Source organism: Falco peregrinus, chromosome 7 (genome assembly GCF_023634155.1).
Source record: "Falco peregrinus isolate bFalPer1 chromosome 7, bFalPer1.pri, whole genome shotgun sequence".
In the NCBI taxonomy this organism is placed as follows: Eukaryota; Metazoa; Chordata; class Aves; order Falconiformes; family Falconidae; genus Falco; species Falco peregrinus.
The window spans coordinates 85,398,139-85,415,146 of NC_073727.1; the positions used below are offsets into that span (position 1 = coordinate 85,398,139).

Consider the following 17,008-nt stretch of genomic DNA (forward strand, 5'->3'; position numbering starts at 1 on the left):
GAAGGAAGCAAAAAAAGATGTTTAAACTGTCAAAGAGGTCCATAGGTCACAAGTTCTCCCTTGGGAAAGCAGTATCAAGCCAAGGCAGACCACTGGGCTGAAGTGATGTTGGCATGATAGACTTGAGGCTTGGCAGAGGAACTCTGCTATTCAAGAACTGTGAAGGGAGCAGAGCAAATGAGCAGCTACAAACTCACTCACACAAGGACATTAATTCAGAGTTAGATACCATGCAAAGCTAAAAAAGTGTATCTGCTCACAATCAGACAACCCTACTATGCCATAAGGAAAAAAGAGCCAAAAATGGCAGAGAGTGCACATGCACTTCTCTGTGTAAACAGCAGAATGAAACGATGGTTTGCTGAAAGTAGTAAGACAGTGACCAGAGAGAAGGAACTTACTAAGAGAGAAAAACGGAGCAGCACTTGGTGAGGAGAAGGTACAGGCAATGGCCATTTCTGTAAGTGTCAGAACTAAGGCTCAAATAAGGAAGAAAGGTTAAGATGCAAGAGATTAATGAAATGGTCCCTTTAACCACACACACACACACACCTCTCAGCTGGAAATGGGAGACTGTTCAGGAAAAAAGTCAGAGCAGTAAATAGATACAAAACATGCTAAGAAACGTAAACAGACAAGCATATGTCATTCCACAGACACACCTAGTTCAATTTTCTTGTTATGGAACTGAAACCATTTTAAAAAGTTAAAACTATGAAAAGTATTAAGACTCATTCTGCCTAAGACCGACAATGTATTAACATAAGCCATGCCAAAAGAATATTGAAAGCTCCATAGCGATGCTATTCAATAAGAATGAATAAGAAATATTGAATGCTCAGAGATTATTATCTTGATGATGCCTGTTATTCATGTCATGACCAGAGCTGTAAATTCCTAGAGTAGCCCTGCATACCTTCCAACAAACTTCTGTTTCTTTCCTGTTCCGAATTGTGAAGTTTTGTCTCAGTGTTTTAAAAAGGTTTATCCATGAAGGACATATGATACATGTTGCTGAGGTATATGATCAGTCATTCACTCTTTTGTAAAATAGTTATATTTATGTTGTCATAGCAAAATGTTTTGCAGTATTTTCAGGTGCTGGTCTACAGTTTTCCACACATAAATTCTGAATACAAACAGCAGCAGGATCAAACACTGTACTGGCACTTCCAGTAGTTCATAGTCACCAAACTGCCAAACTCTACTGCACCAGCAATGCCACCTGTAATTTAAGATGTGGACATAAATAACGAAGAGGGTAAAAGTAGACTGTCAGTTTGTTCCTGAATGTGAATGCTGCAGAGCAAGCTGTTGCAGTCCCTTTCCTGAGGTGATTTGGACTTGTAATGAACAAATTTCTCATGAGTTCTCAGGAAGTATGCAGACAACTGAATGTTAGCCAAAGCCCCAGCACAAAGGTAGGCTGAAGCACAGGAAGAGAAGTGTAATAGTAGCAATATATAATTTATTCCAATATCCCAGTTCCACTTGTATCTGCTTTCATCTCCACCCAGATATTTTCCTGCACCTTATAAAGAAATGTCAAGCACATTCCTAATCTGGTGTTGAGTGTAATCCGACATTTGGAAAAGTTTGGTAACTAGAAGGTGAGGTCACATACACCCCTGAGAGAATCTGCATACTTCAAAGGATGAAGTTACCAAGCAAGCAGAAATTATTTTTGCAACTTGCACCACAATACTAAGATCACATCTTTCTCCTTTATTACCGGATGGAAAATAATCCTTATTCAAATACTGATCATCAAAGACAGAAAGACAGAGGTCCCCAGCAGACAGCAGGGCCTTTTCACTTGGCACCCAAAAGCATGAAAAAAAAAAAAAAAAGTAAAAATACCGGGTGCATTTCCAAAAGAGGAAGAGAGGTTCGCCATACAATGCCCCAAATAATGACTGACAGAGGAAAGGAAGAATGGCTGTTTATGATGGCAGAATAGCTCAGCTCCTTCCAGTGGGACCACAAAAATCCCAGTAGGTCCAAAGTCTTCTCCTGGTCCCCCATCCCCACAGCTGTGCCTGACCAGAAATAGCGCTGTGGTCCTCACCTCTAACCCATGACCAGGTTCTTGCTGTCCCTTCCCTGAATACAGGCTCCTGCCTCCCTCCCTCAGCTCCCTGGCACAGGGACTTCTCATATGTTAGTTTCCAGTCTGGCCAGTGAAAGGCTTCACATGCACCCCGTGCTCTTCCTTGGTAGCACCTCACAGCACCACGGGCCTTCCTCAACGCCTTCCTCACTGGAGGCCAGCTCTACACAGCCTCCCTCAACCTTTCTTACCCTTCTCTGTCTTCTGGCCCTTTGTGAAAGATCCTTATCCCACCTGATGACAGTAAATCATTCAGTCACCACCATTTCTAGCCTATTCTCCAGTAGAGATCAGACCTCCCCCTGCCCTTCCACAGCTTCATTTCCATTCCCTTTTCCCTGCTGACAATTTCTTTAGTACTGCAGGCAGCTTCAAACTTTTATTTTTACCACCTGGCAGACAAGACAGCATGAAGAGTTTGCCTCCACCATATTTAATCCAACTACTTCAGCCTTTTGCAGCTGAGTTGGTTTTGTGGGTAATTTGAGTAATAAGTGCACAAATGTAACTGTCAACTAAGCCAAGCTGTTCTTGAGCTTTCCTCAGTAAAATTCTTGTCCTCAATCACAACTCCCTGTGTTTTAGGAGGTAATTGCCCTCCCAACTCCCACCGCCTTGCAACCAGGATGAAGCAAATGTCTTACACCTGCCAGACAGACCGCAAGAACCAGGGGGTTCAAAATTTGCTAATAAGAGGGGTTGCAAAGATGAGCAGCGCCAGTCTGCTACAGGAAGTTTAATAAATGGATCAGTCCAATTAATAATGGCCTTTATAATTCTTCTCTCAGATCTGTTCCTTTAGTAAATGAAAAATTATTTTCAGGAAAGATATTCTCACCTTCTGGTTTAGAGCTGGACCCTTTTTAATATTTTTCTTTAAATTCCGTCTCCTGTTTGCCTTCATTCCTGAAGATTATTATAGCCCATGAAAGCTGTTATTAAGCATTCATCTGAACACATGCATCAGATCTTGTGTGCTGCCTTCTAGCAGAATGCTTTTAATTGAAAGGAAAACTCTGCCTCCTGCTAGGTTTGGGTGGGCTGCAATTAGTTCCATACCAGTTAGTTTTGCCAGAGTCATATAACTCTTCTACACAGGCATTCCCACTCTGGTCCAGCTGCAAACAATATGCTGAGTCAGCAAAAAGGAGGTAAAAGGAATTTTTCATTGAATTAAGAAACCGGTCTGTCCTCAAATCTTATAAAACATGTGTTGGATTCCATCTGTCCTGGAAGATCCCCACTCTGATCGTGCCAGCTACCAGTACTTACTTGCACGGGACGTGTGTGTCTGTGGCGATACCGCAAACTTCCGCACCACAAGGAGGCTTTGGACTCCATCGACCAGGGGTGACAGCCTGCAAGCTAACAGCGTGGGTCTGTGTGGGCAGTAAAATACAAATGCCTCCTTACATCTGAACCACAATACTTCAGTGAAAAAAATGTTTCTCTGTTCCTTACTTGCAAGGAAAACAAAATCCACTGCCCTCCTAGCAAGATGCAGTGACTGAAGCCAAGAGCAAAGTGTGCAGAACATCTGAATTTACCAAAATTCAGATGTAGACAAATGAAAGTTGGAGGAAACCTTTTTCTGGATACTTCTGGTTTATTTGAAGCCAATGAAGCATGAAATGGTCTTAACAGTTTGTTATGTTTTGGTGTAACATGAGGATCTAGAATCTCTTGACAAGTAGAGTAGGAGCTTGAGTTTCAGTTCACTGATTGGTGGTTTTCTGGATTCATCCAAGAAATGTATTTAAACAGTATGTGCAGCATAAACTATTTTTAGTCATGAATGTTCAATGGTAAGCATCTGAAAGTGGACACCAGATAATGAAAACAACAGTTAAGTAATTTTTTCATAATTTCCAAAGCCAATTGTTGGAATTGGGAAATTATTATCCTTTTACATGTGCCTAGGTATCTGCTAAGATTATCCTATGTTCTAACAGAAATCCATGAGCTGCAGGCACATTCAGGAGCCCTCAATTGCCTTTACTAAACCTACGAAACACCTATCCTGAGACCCATGAATCTGGGGGGGGGGTGGGGGTGTTCACATTCCTGACTTGGATCAGCATAGTCAGTCTTCTAAAACGACTACTGCATAAAAATTCAGAATAGTGAGTCCATATTTAGTTTATTCTTTCACAGGCTTCTCTTGGTAGTAATAAAAGACACCAGGTAAATTCTTTGTTGTTAACTAAAAGTAAACAGAAAACCTCTTTTTCATGTGGGAAATGTTTTAATGGAAAAAAACTTTGTTTGAACTTTTTCCTTTGAAACTGTAGGTTTCCATCATGGGAAATTTTTGAAAATTTTAAAGGAGCGTTATAGTTTCACTTTGACTTAAAATACCATAATTTTTTTTGCTGAAAAACCCAATGTGCTAAAATAAAATGAATCAAAAAACTTTCATACTGAAACACTGATTCAATATGAAAAACACTACTGGATATATTTGCTGCAAGTAAATTGAAAATTTCCAGTGGAGATAAAGTAACCCTATAAAAATTCAGCTTAAACAACACAGTATTTTTGGTAAGAAAATTTTCGGTACTAAATACTGTGGCCAACAGTAATTACAACTTGTGCAAAAGTCTGGGAAAGCTACAATGGATTTTTGTAGCTATTTTAAATATCACACCTAATGCAACAATAATGTTGCACAGTGAAAGAGACTGTGAAAGGATTATAGTGAAAAGTTTGTATCCCAACAGCACCTGAATATAAATAATATGTTTATTTAACTGACAACAGCTTCTTCCATACATGATTTTAAATTTGCAGAAAACTATAAATAGATAGCACTTTCACCGAAAGCATTAAATTAGCCAACTGGGTACTCAACTTTGTAATGTGGAGCAATGTGGAGTGATAATGAACACCATGTGTGTGTGATAATGGGGGCTGTAGAAAATAGATCTAGCCAGCTGAGTGAAAAGGAAATGCTAAAGAAGAAAAAATCTGAAGTCCAAGCCAAAACAAGTGACCTAGAGAAGCAAGTAAAGTTTTGTATGTGGGGCAGGCTAGAGGCCTGAGAGAGATCAGCAATTCAGCAGGGTATTTTTAAGCATATGCTCAAGGCCCTGCTTATTCGGCAGGAAACTTAAGCATATGCTCAGAGGTTAAGCATCAGCTAAAGTCTCATTGATGTCAATGGCTCTTAAACACATGCCTAGAGATACATATGTGCTGAAGTGCTTTTACAAATAAGAACGGACTGGGGATCAGGGCCTCAGTCCCCTGGTATTTCATAGCAGGCTAACCCTGCAACCTCCTGGCTTTCCAAATTCTTCAGAGTAGATCTCATTTATTATACACACAGGACCAGACTTAAGCATGTAAGAACTTGCATTACTGTACATAACTGCCATTGGCCCTTTGGTACTGAGATAAATCGGAAAGTATGGATACATTTATAAGGCGCCAGTAACTTCTACTGTCATTTGCCCAAAGAATCCTCTTAAAGATAACAATGGAAGCACGAGATAAGCAGAAATGCAACTTTTGAGCAGGTCATTTAGCATTTCCACTACTGATGTAAGAAAACTTGCACAAGAATGAATTTAAAGATGAAACTGAATCTTAACTGAAACCTGACTTTAGGTAACTTATTTTGAAACAGCGCATGGTGCTCTCAATTTTTGTGCAACGAATGGATCTGTATTACCTTGTGACCTTTTGTGTCTGAGTAGTCTGCTTATCAATTGCATAGCTGATGGGCATCACTGTAAAACCAAGAAAGCCAACTTTCTTTGCCAATCTAACTTCATGTAGAAGAACTGTAAAGCATTAATCTGCATTGATATAAATTTAGAAATCCATAACAATTATTCACTGAACCTGAGATGGCAGGTTAACATAACTTAAATTTTTGAAACTTTTTCATAACGTCAGATTCGAGTATGGCTGCTTCTTCATCTTTCTCCTTCTTAAAAAACTGCATGAAAATATACCATAAAGTGGCAAGGGGAATTATATGGTCAGATTACTAATGGTATTAAATATTTTTCCATGCGGTTAATACAGGATTTGAAATTATCAGTAAAAATCCTTCCTGTGCATTTCAGTGAACCTGAACAACCACTTGGTCTCTGCATTTCATAATTCTCTGAGGATAAATATGCGGCAGAGGAAATGGTCATAAAGATGCACTGCAAGGCCAGCTGAAAACTCCTTTAGGTGGAATCTGTAAATGATGGCTCATTTTAAAACACCGTTAATGTGACAGGAGCAAACTGGGGTGCATCTGAGCAGCAGGACATTGCCAGAGTACTGCTGTGTGCAACCACTGCACTGCTCTTCTCCTGTGATGCCACAGTAGCAGTTAGCACCCCACATAAATTATAGCAAAAAGCTGACATCAATGAACAAAAAAAGCTAACTTCTTCTTTAAAATTCATTTAAATGGGCAGAAAACATATTGTAAAAGCCCAGTAATCAACTTTACACGTGCATTTTCCTTCTGTCACATGACTCTCATGCTTTAAACTGGAGAGCATTACTGTTTGGCATTTCCTGCAAATGCACTGAGGAAAAGCCACAGCAATATAGTATTTCTTCCATGGATGTTAACATTTGAAGACTCGCAGAAGTGGCTACCATTCAATTTCTAGTTAAAATTTGCTCACTTTGTTTTTTCAGATGAAGACAACCTGGTAAAAGTGTTCCCACATTCCTCTTTGCACTTTTGCCATGACAAAACTTAGCTGACGTAGGCAAATTCAAGTTCTAAAAACATGTATTTTAGTCTGATTTTGTTTCAAGTTTCTGCTTCTTTAATAACTACGGAAGAGCACCTCTTCCTTCTTGCCCAAGCAAGCTGCTGGTTATCATTCCCATCCCTCCAGTCGGTCGAGTAACACATGACGCTGGCCTAGCATAAATACAAAACAGGTTCCTATGGAATCTGAAATACTGTTTGTACATCCTACCACTGACCACAGCGGAACAATGGTGTGCCAATGATACGGAAAAAAAATAACTCTATTTGCTTGCTCTTTCTGTGCCTCTGTCTGAAATATACCTAGCTCCAAAGCTATTATTTATAGTTATGAGGTGACAACTGAGAGCTAGCAGTCTGCTGAGTGAAAAAATGTTTGCATTTATCCTTTTTAGAGATATGCTATATATATAAACACATACATGTGCAGCAACTATTCATACTGGATAAGGAGAAGTACCTAATCAACTACAGTGCTTATTCAGTGGTATGAAAAGAAAAGGAGTTCTTTATTTTGTGCAAATTAAGTGACAAAGCTTCACTTTTAAAGATTATTTGAAACAAACAAACAAAAAAATTTAATCAAAGCCTTCAGCTACATTAGCATTGCTTAAAACACTGAGAAGCAGTGTTGCAAGTTTCCTGTGAACACTTTTACCTATAATTTTTAATAAAGAAATCACCTCTTCTAAGTTGCTTGCGAACAATGCTAAGGTCAAACTCGAGTGAAATCTTTACATTGTTCACACATTCACCAAAATGTTGATGTTGGGGGGTCTCTGGAGGTCCTCTAATCCAAGTGCCTGTCTCCAGGACCATCACCAGCATCAGACCAAATCAGCCATGGTTTTGTTTAGTCAAGTCCTGAAAACTATCACGGATAGATATTCCACCTCCTCTCTGCGTACCTTGCTCCAATCCTGCACTACCCTCCAAAGAGAAAAGATTATTCCTAACTTCCATTCTAACCTCCAAAGCCACAACTTGATGCCGGGCCCTCTCTTTTTTGCCACTTGAAACAATCAAGAAGGGTTTGGCTTCACCATCTCCATAGCTTGCCTTCAACCAGTTACAGGCTATTAGTGTGCCCCACAGCTGCTTCCTCATCAGCCTCTACAAACACAGCACCCTTCACCTTTCCCTAAAGGGTATGTCCTCCAGGCCTCTACCACCTTGGTAGCCTTCCACTTGGCCCTCTCCAGCATCTCTACACTCCCAATGTTTCAACCAACCTCACACATCACTTCTGTAGTACTGATAAACAGGATGATTTGTTTTATCAGGGTTGCTTGGAAGATTGTCACTGAGCAACCCCTCTACTCTTCTTGGGCTCTATGGATCAGCTTTGTCAGGCCCAGCTGAGACAGTCTAAGACACCAGCGTCCCACAGTGTGCCTTCCCTCAGTCCCAGAGGTGGCCAACCCAGCACAAAGATGGCAGAAACCCAAGTGCCCCAACACCTCTCTTCTGCTTTCTCTCCTCTGGGGGCAGCAGAGGATGGCAGACCATGGCGCCTATAACGGCTGCCATCTCCACACCCAAACTGCTTTAACTTTACCTCTAAACTTCAAACAATCTCATTATTCATGGATCATTTTCCCCCCTGAAGGGATCATTTCAAGGAAATATAAAAAACAGTCCAATGATCAGATGCAGTGTAAATCCTATGAGTGCTACCCTTGATTTAAGAGGAGCAGAAATCCCTGCAGAACTCTTTCCAGGACATGGGCATTTAATAAATCTTGTGAAAGTGTGAGGAAAATATGAGGAAAAAAGGAGACACTGATAAGAGAAATACTTCTGAAATGGACAGTCAACACCAGACAGTTTAAAAGTAATTTTCTAGCCAAGTAATTACAATTGCTTTGTCATCATTTCCCATGGGTGAGAAAAAAAAGACAAAACCAAATACGTATTAATCTGCAAGTAAGTCTGAACCACAGAAAACCTATTATACTGTCCTTCTAAGGAAAGGTCAGAAGTGGTGTCAAACAGGAGGGCTGCCCTTTTCTAATCACACAAAGCTTAATGGTCCACATCAATTCTTGGCCCTGGACTGCATGGATCTTGAGACATGTTGGGTACTAACCTTCTCACAAGTAGCATGACTGGTTCTGGCCTCTTCATCAACAGTTTTAGCTGTGTACTTTCTTCCTAAAGGTGGTAGAGACAACTACTAAACAGAAGAACTGCATTCTAACCGCCTCATTTCCACCCAATTCTGTTCTCTGCACATACAGACATTCAGTCCATGTTTCCTATTGATCAAAAACTACTCCTCCTCCCTATTCCTTTAGGTATCTCCCAGCTCAGTGTCTTGTTTAGACTCTCTGGGTTGCTCTCGAGAAGCCATCAGAGCTGCCCAGCTTTCCCCATAGGCTAGGCAGAGGGACTTAGGTATCTGACCATGGCCTGAAGTGAAGAGTCCAAGTATCCTGCCAACAGGTGACAATTGCTCAGCTCTGCCCACCTTGGCCATTATGCATCCTCGATCCAGCCAAAAACTCACCCAGTCCAGGGGCTATCTGTGCCCACGAGTTTCCAGTAAACCTTTAGGAGGGCAGCATACACACACGCTCCTCAGGCAGCTCCCCATGAGTGTGCCAGGCCATTCAAAATGTTTCTTGTTCCCAGCTTGGAACACTTGACCTGCTGAAGAGAAATCAACCTTTGGCATGTCCTCCCAAGCCACACTTTGTTTTCATATTCTTTGCTATCAGTGAAGACATTTTAACAAGCAACAGAAAAGTTCTGGATGAATTTGCTTAGTTAAAAGCATTTCTGAATCTACACTGTAAACAGAGAGCTGACTCAACAGCAATAGTTCCCTAAAACACCAAGTACTCAACAGTAAGTTACATACAGTTTCATTCATAAAAACCCAAGTCTCATATTGGGTACTTTTGTCATCTATATGAGACACAGTAATAAGTAATCAAACCTCTTCAGTGTTATGTGCCCATTGCCTTGGCACGCACATGAGTACTAAAAAATTAAAATCTAATTTAATAAGCCTATTATGACCATATGAAGGAGAACTTTCCCTCTTGCACTCCAGGCAACTTAAGAACTGTCTCCGAAACTGCCTATGCATGTTAACTTTCCAGCCATCAGCCGACACAGAATGGCAGTGGCAAAAGCCAGAAAATTCTCTCCAGAACTCTTCTGGAGACCCATCGATTTGGTATGGGATTTGGGGTCTTGGATCAAGCTAGATGTCAACCCAGTTTATATTGTCACAGCAGCATGGAGCAATTTCAACACTGTTGAAACCATATGGATGTTGAAGCTCAAACAGCAGAGTACTGAAGCTAAACTGGATGGCACACACAGTCCAAACCCATGTCCCCAAAAAAAGATGCAACAGGATCTACCCATTAGAATAGAAATCTTTCCCTGGGTTCAAGCACCAGCATCAGTGTGAGATAAAACACAGACAGGAACACTGGCACGAATAAAGAGCCCAGACCAGGGGCCAAACAAGAATTCTGCCCCTGAGGTCTTGGATCATACATGTAAGCAGTGCCTGCTGCTCCCTCCATTTGGATATGTTCCTACTTCCTGCATATCGCTCTGTGCAGTCCTGACACTGTTACAAGGAGAGTGCACGTGTATAACCAATTGCATGAATTTGCCTATTCTCAAGGAATAAACTTGATAATATGCTGTGGGGCTGAGGCTGGGGGAAAAAAGGTGTAGCAGGTTCCCCCCACATTTTATGCCTGTCTTAGAGTCCATGGTTGCCATCAGGCAAGTTCCTCAAAGGAAAAAAAACCAAACCAAACAAACAACCAGAACCCAAAAAATCATGTTTTGGTAGTTGATTTGTTGTTTTTGTGAGCATGCTGTTACAAACTCAGAAAGTGCACTGTTTTCAAGCTTTTGCTTTTGCAAAAAGAAGAAAGTGCTCCCTTTCAAAAAGAGGATAGAAGTGCATTAAAAAATGAAATGCATACTTTAGGGAAGTTTCTCACAGGGGAAAAAAAAAAAAAGACACTCCTACAGAAGGACTTATAAGGCAAAATTTGCAGGGGTATAAGACTGTACGAAAGGAAATATTAAAGCTTACCACACTTCTCTGCTAATCACACCCCTAACCTATCTGACTGCCTCTCCTCTCACATACAGCCAAATAAGCTGCTCCTAGGTGAATATTAGTAAGAACATGCTATACTTTACCAGACACAGTATCTTGACCTGGACTAACACTCTTATATGGACGCTAAGGACATTGCTAAAGAAACACAGACTCTATTGTTAATCATTTCTTTTAGCAAACTTCCTTCACAGCCTGAGCTAAGTACTATATTAAATTGTGAAGAAATCACTAGAACTGCTACGCTGCAAGTGACTTTTAAATCAAGTGCATCAGTTATACGGTATTTAGCACTGTGCTGTAAAGGGTGGTAAATGGAGGTGTCATAAATATCTGACTTTATCATCTGTTGACTCATAATCCAGATGCCAATGGCATATAAATCATGTAAAGCATGTTTCCAGATTAGGAAAGTCTGACTGTTCACTATTGTTCTAGCAAACTACATTATTTCTTCGTAGGATCAGGAGTGCCCTCTGATGGTTAGCATCTATAACTGGAAAGTAAGAGTTGACAGAAAACTGGCACATCCCAAGCTGTCCGTGCAACACAAAATGTTCTCACTTTTAGCACTATACATTTATGGTCTTCTGCATGCTTAATTTTTTCGATAACCAACCTTGTTGTGTTGGGAATATTTTTTTTCATATTTCTGTTTCCATTTCAGTTATTTATATTGATATTTAAGGATACACACATATTAGGGATTCAATCAGAGCACTGCTTATGTATACATCGAGTTCTAAAAGAAGATGAAAAAATTTCAGACATAAATTAGAGGTTTTCTATAATAGGCTCCAAGAAAGCCCTTGAAAGGCTCTGACAAACTCAGACACCTGGAAATTCAGATATTCAGCTGAATATCAGAAAACAGGATATAACTGGAAAAAACAGACAACCTCTCTTAAAAAGTGCTTGTGTGCCCAAGAGCTTGAATGTATTTTTCCAACCATATAAACTAATTTAATAAAACACGTTAACTCTCTCTACAAACCTTGCCCCATTTACACCCTTAGAAAATCACGTCTACAATAGAACAGTGAGAAAATAGGAAATCGATTTTTTTCCCTGTCACCTGTCCTCCAGGTATTCAGCATCTCAGGGTTACTTATAATTTTAAATTTCATCACCTATAAGATCAACTGCCCTTTCAAAACAGAGTTGGTAGCTGGAAGAGAGCCATAAACTTGGAGCTTTCTGTGAAGACAACTACTATGCCCAGTAGATAACAGATGGACATCTCTCCCTTCAGCTGAAGGAGGCCTGGAGTTAACACCTTTGGTGAGACAAAACCCCCCAAACTGGCATCAATTGCACACTGTCCCTATTATATACTGGACAAAGAAATGCAAATTTGCAATATCCAAACCCTTATAACATTAAGAAACTGCACCTCAGGGTCAATACTAGTCTGACTGCCTGATGACCCTTACAGAGAGTCAGGCAAAATACCAAGAATTGCGTATTATTTAGTAAGCTACAAATGCAAATACCCACAAGTTTCAGTGCAAAAGCCAATTCCTTACATTTGCAAAGGAGGATGGATGGCATCAAGGGATGAAGCCGGGGAGCAGAGAGCTGTGTGCATTTTCCATACTTTTCCATTGACGCTGCTGATATGCAAAGGCAGCAGCCATTTTGTTCCTAGGTCTGTTGCACTGTGTTAGCAGAGAGAGACTAACTCTGCTCTCTTACAGCTACTTTACCCTGGTGTTATCTTTGTAATCTAAACCAAACATCATTTTTACATTTTTCTCTGACGACAAAAGCAGAAGGTAACGAGATGAGAGACCAGCAGCCAGCCTTTCCTGTGCCAGCTTTTACTCCAATTTTACATCTGCTGCGGAACCCTAAACATTTTGAAATATGGCAAAACTTGGGAATTATGATTGGACTGCCCCTTTTCCACCTGGGATTACAACTGGCTGGGACTCAGACTAGGATTATCCCGACACAGGGTATGAGGCACCTCCCCAGCAACATCGGCTCCTCGATCTCTCTGCCCCTCCTGCGTGCGGCCGCGCAGCCTGGCGGGCCCTGGGAGCGCACGCTGCCCCAGCTGCCCCGCAGCCCGCTAGTCTGGCCTCTTTCTGAAGGAAAAAATGCTCAACGCCTTGTCCCCGAGGAGCTTCTCCATCCCGGGGGGGGCCAGGGGTTACTCCGGGCCGAGGGCGGGAGGAGGCACGGTTTCTGCTCCGGGGCCCCCGCGCGCCCCGCGGCCTCTCCTGCCCCGGCGCCAGCCGCAAGGAGGGAGCAGCAATTCCCCCGCTAGCGACGGGGAAGGGGGAACCTACTGCTGCTTCCTCTGTGATCGCTGCCCACGTCCCCCAGTTAGCCAGATGCCGCCTCATGAAGTTTCACGCTAACGCCGCCGGCTCTCCCCCTGCGCCAAGGCTTCAGCCGCCGCCGCGGACGCCCGGTCACCGCGGGCCGCGGGACGGAGGCAGCGGCGGGGAGACCGAGCCACGAGAAGAGCCGCAGCCCCCTCTCATGGCGGCCGGGGGAAAGGCGCCCCGAGGGGCAGGCTCCCCCACCGCCGCCCGCCCGGGCGCCCAGCCGCGGCCCGCAGAGCGATCGCCTTCCCCTGCCGCACGGCGCTCCGCCTCGCCGTTGCCAGCGGGGACTCGGGGGGCTCAGCGGCAGGGAGGGCGAGTCGGCTGCTGCCCGCAGCGGCACCCGCGATGGCTGTGGAGCGGCGGGGAGGCAGCGGGCAGGACGCAGGTGTGCGGGGGCCGGCGGAGGCCGCCGGAGGCCGCTGACATGGGCGAAGTGTGCGTCGCGAGCGCGGAGGGCGGTGGGAGCTGGGGCCGGGGCTGGCGCGCTCGGTGCCCTCGGAACCGTTAGAAACGGCGGGAAAACTGCCTGGGCGGGAACCGCCACCCGCGCCGCCATTTTGAAGAAGCTGAGGCACCGCGCCAAGCCTTAGGGCTTTTGTGTGACCTTGGCACTTTCCGGGCCTTGATCCGAGAACGGCTGAGTCAAGATCCTGCCTCGTGGCTTAAACGGCCCTCCACATTTGTTTTGTTGTACTTTTTTGTGTTTGTCCCAAGCTAGGTTGTTGGCACCTGCAGGCCTGCTGTATTCTGTGGCCTGGTTGGTAATTTGCACGTACCCGCCTCTGGTGAGTGGCATTGCTATGCAGGAAAGGTTTATGGCATGAAACTGGAGGTTCTTCTCTAAAACCAGTCAAAAAGACAAAACTTTAAACACTTTCATAAACCTATCATTTGAACAGAAAATAAACCAGGTCCAGTGAAAAATCGAAAGAGTGTTTTATTTTGACCTTAACGCTTTTCCACCCATTTCACCATAAATTCTCTAAAATTCAAAATGAATTTGCACTTCCCAATTAAAACCCAAAAGTTTTAATTTAAAATGTGAAGCAGGTTATGCTGGTAATTCTTAGAAGCTTTTCAACACAATTTTCAGTTGAGGTTAATGGGAACTGATCCTTCTAGCATGACATTTTGTCCCAAAAATCAGCATTGTCCAGTGGAATGACATTAATTCTACCAATAATAATGTCACCAGCACTATTTGGTGTCAGAAGTACCAAGAGATCTAAGTTGTAGTCTGAAATCCCATTGTCTCTGGTATCTACACTTACCAGTGCACAATACCTACTGTTACTTTCAGCAGTAGCATCTCAATGGGCAGAATAAGCACATAGGTGCTTAATAAAAACTATTTCCAAAATGCGAGACGTATGGTGAAAGGGATGAGCTAAGGGGAAATGCTTGTGATTTTCTAAGAGGAGCCTACTGGCAGTCATGCTAAGCTGGATGGTTATAGCTGAGAAACAGCAGTTGGTTTATGAGTGCAAAAGAATATAGCAAAAGAAGAAGAGGTCTACTGGGTCCTTCCTGTGTTCATGGCCTTTGGGGATTGGGAAGTGCTTATGTTGTGGGCAGCATCAGAAGGAAAGTACCAGAGCTGGAGCCAGGGAAAGAGAGTTCCAGAGTTCTGGGGATGTCCTATAGTGAAATCTTTGCTTGACATTGTCCTGGGCTTCTGTAGAATAAAATACTGCTTTTTGTTGTTGCATAGCACTGGAGGAGCAAGGTTATTGCCATTTACACTTTTAAGGGATTGGGTATTACCAGCTAAGTAGTAGGACACAATTCCTGTGTGAACACATGGTTTAATTTTTTAATCTAAAGTTTGACTGGACTTGTTCTTTGTAGGTGAGGCCTTTCAGATCCTGCATTCCCGTCTCTGCCATAAATAAGGAGTCAGGAGTGCAATATTGTACATTTGTTTTGCTTTTCATTCCACTGATGGAATCTTCTTTTGCTTTGCTGACAGTTCAGGTGAAACAGGAATCTAATACATTAGATATGAGAAATACGGAATTAAACACAGTCCAGAAACAGAACTCCATGGACCAAAAGGTAGTAAAGTCCCTAGCCACTGGGATGAGTGACTTTCATTTATCAATAATTCATCGGTGTTATGGAGGAGATGTATCAGTAAGACAGTATGAAAATACCAGTCTTGTTGGTTTATGGACAAATCAACTTAGCCAGTCCAACACCTTGAATGAGGGGAGACTGACATGCAAATCACGGTCTACACATCTTTACCCTTCAGGCATGCCGAGGTGATGGCAAGATCAAAGAGGCTTTTGAAATGCCAAGTTCTGAGAAAGGAAATTGGGAAATATAACTCCAGAGTTAGCTGGAGGGGGCAGGGATGAGGGTCATGTTAGAAGGTGTTAACCACTGTAGAGAGAAGAGAGACTCTTATCCCAGATGGTGCAGACGTTTCATTGTTGAAATACAACTGCAACCAGCTCATGTTATAAGGTAATGAAATCTGTCACAACTTGAACATCAAAAGTGGTCACAGGCTATAAAGGAATGGTGTTTGTGGGAACAGTAGGGACAAGAGACATTGGACACTAGAGGCTGTGTCTCTGAGATGCTAGTCAAGAGGATCAGAAAGGAGAGGAAGGAAGAGATTGTCTTGCTGACAGCTGCCTGAGGACAGGAGCGGAGGACAAGTAAGATATTGCTTCCTTTGTAATGAATCCAAGATGTACCTCCCTAGCCTGACGTTTGCCGAGTAAACTGTGTTAGTTACTCAGGCAAGTCCTTTTGGTCCACTCCAGTTTTCCTACACATTCTTAGTACATTCTGTTTTAATTAGACCAGTTGAGTCCTTGATTGTTTGCAAATTTCATGCAGACTTTTCCTTAGCGGTGCTTCTAAGGAAGAGGAGTTACAGAAAGGTGCCTGGAGCCTGTCATAGTTGGGATGTTTGGTCAAAGGGGCATGGACTATGGAGACCTCTCTCACAAGAGATGGCACTTGCAGAGCTGAGGTCTGGCAAACACAAAGGAAACACCTGGATGGTCGGACATATTTCTACTCCCATCTTTTTTTCTTCCTCTAATTTCCTTATCTCTTAGGATTTGAGTATAATGGAAGCCAAATCAGAAAGAGGGACGTCAGTCAGCTTTTATGAAAAACAATGCTGCAAAGTAGAATTTTTTTCTGCTAAAGCTGTACTTGTACTGAAAAGTGCTGAATACAAACTAATTGCAGGAAAACAGGGAAGACTAAAACATGCACGTGACAGAACTAGCCACATCCAGCAGAGTGCAGCATCGCCCTAAAGGCAGTGCATGTGCACAAGGCTGTGAGCCCTTTGCCTTCTGATTAAATAAAAGGGGTGTGCGTGTTGCAAATAAGCAAATCTCCCAGGAAAAGTGTGATGCCTTTTCATTTATGAATTTTGAATCATACTTGGATGCTCTTAAGTGATTGACTGTGTTTTTCAACATAAAAGTTTGGGGGCTGGAAAGTAGGAGGAAGAATCTGGGACTGCAATTGGAAGTGGGAGCCAGGAAGATCCAGGCCAGACACTGAGGAGTGGAGGGTTAGCCGAAGAAATAATGAGGTGACTGGTAGCCTGGTGGTAGGGCAGGACATTGAAATCAAATGACCTCACAGGACTGACAGAGCAGAGAATGAAACAAGAAGTAGTACAGGCAAAGAGAATGGGGTTAGTACCTGGAGCCAGAGATGGGGGGAAAAAACCTCATGCTGAAAGAGATAAGACAGGAGGGATCAAA

General features: G+C 42.7%; 1 long non-coding RNA gene across 2 annotated transcripts in view; it reads right to left on the bottom strand.

The window, feature by feature from the left end:
- Window positions 1-13,373, bottom strand: part of LOC114012018 (uncharacterized) — a 141,183-nt gene extending 127,810 nt beyond the window's left edge. Inside the window, exons 1-3 of one of the 2 annotated variants that reach the window (XR_003554197.2) lie at window positions 13,227-13,373; window positions 9,346-9,488; window positions 8,926-8,990 (exon numbers count right to left, since the gene is read on the bottom strand). This is a non-coding gene — a long non-coding RNA (uncharacterized LOC114012018). Of the gene's footprint in view, window positions 1-8,925; window positions 8,991-9,345; window positions 9,489-12,458; window positions 12,531-13,226 lie in introns of those variants that run through there. The other variant, XR_003554195.2, reaches the window with a different exon arrangement.
- Between the last annotated feature and the right edge of the window lie 3,635 nt (window positions 13,374-17,008).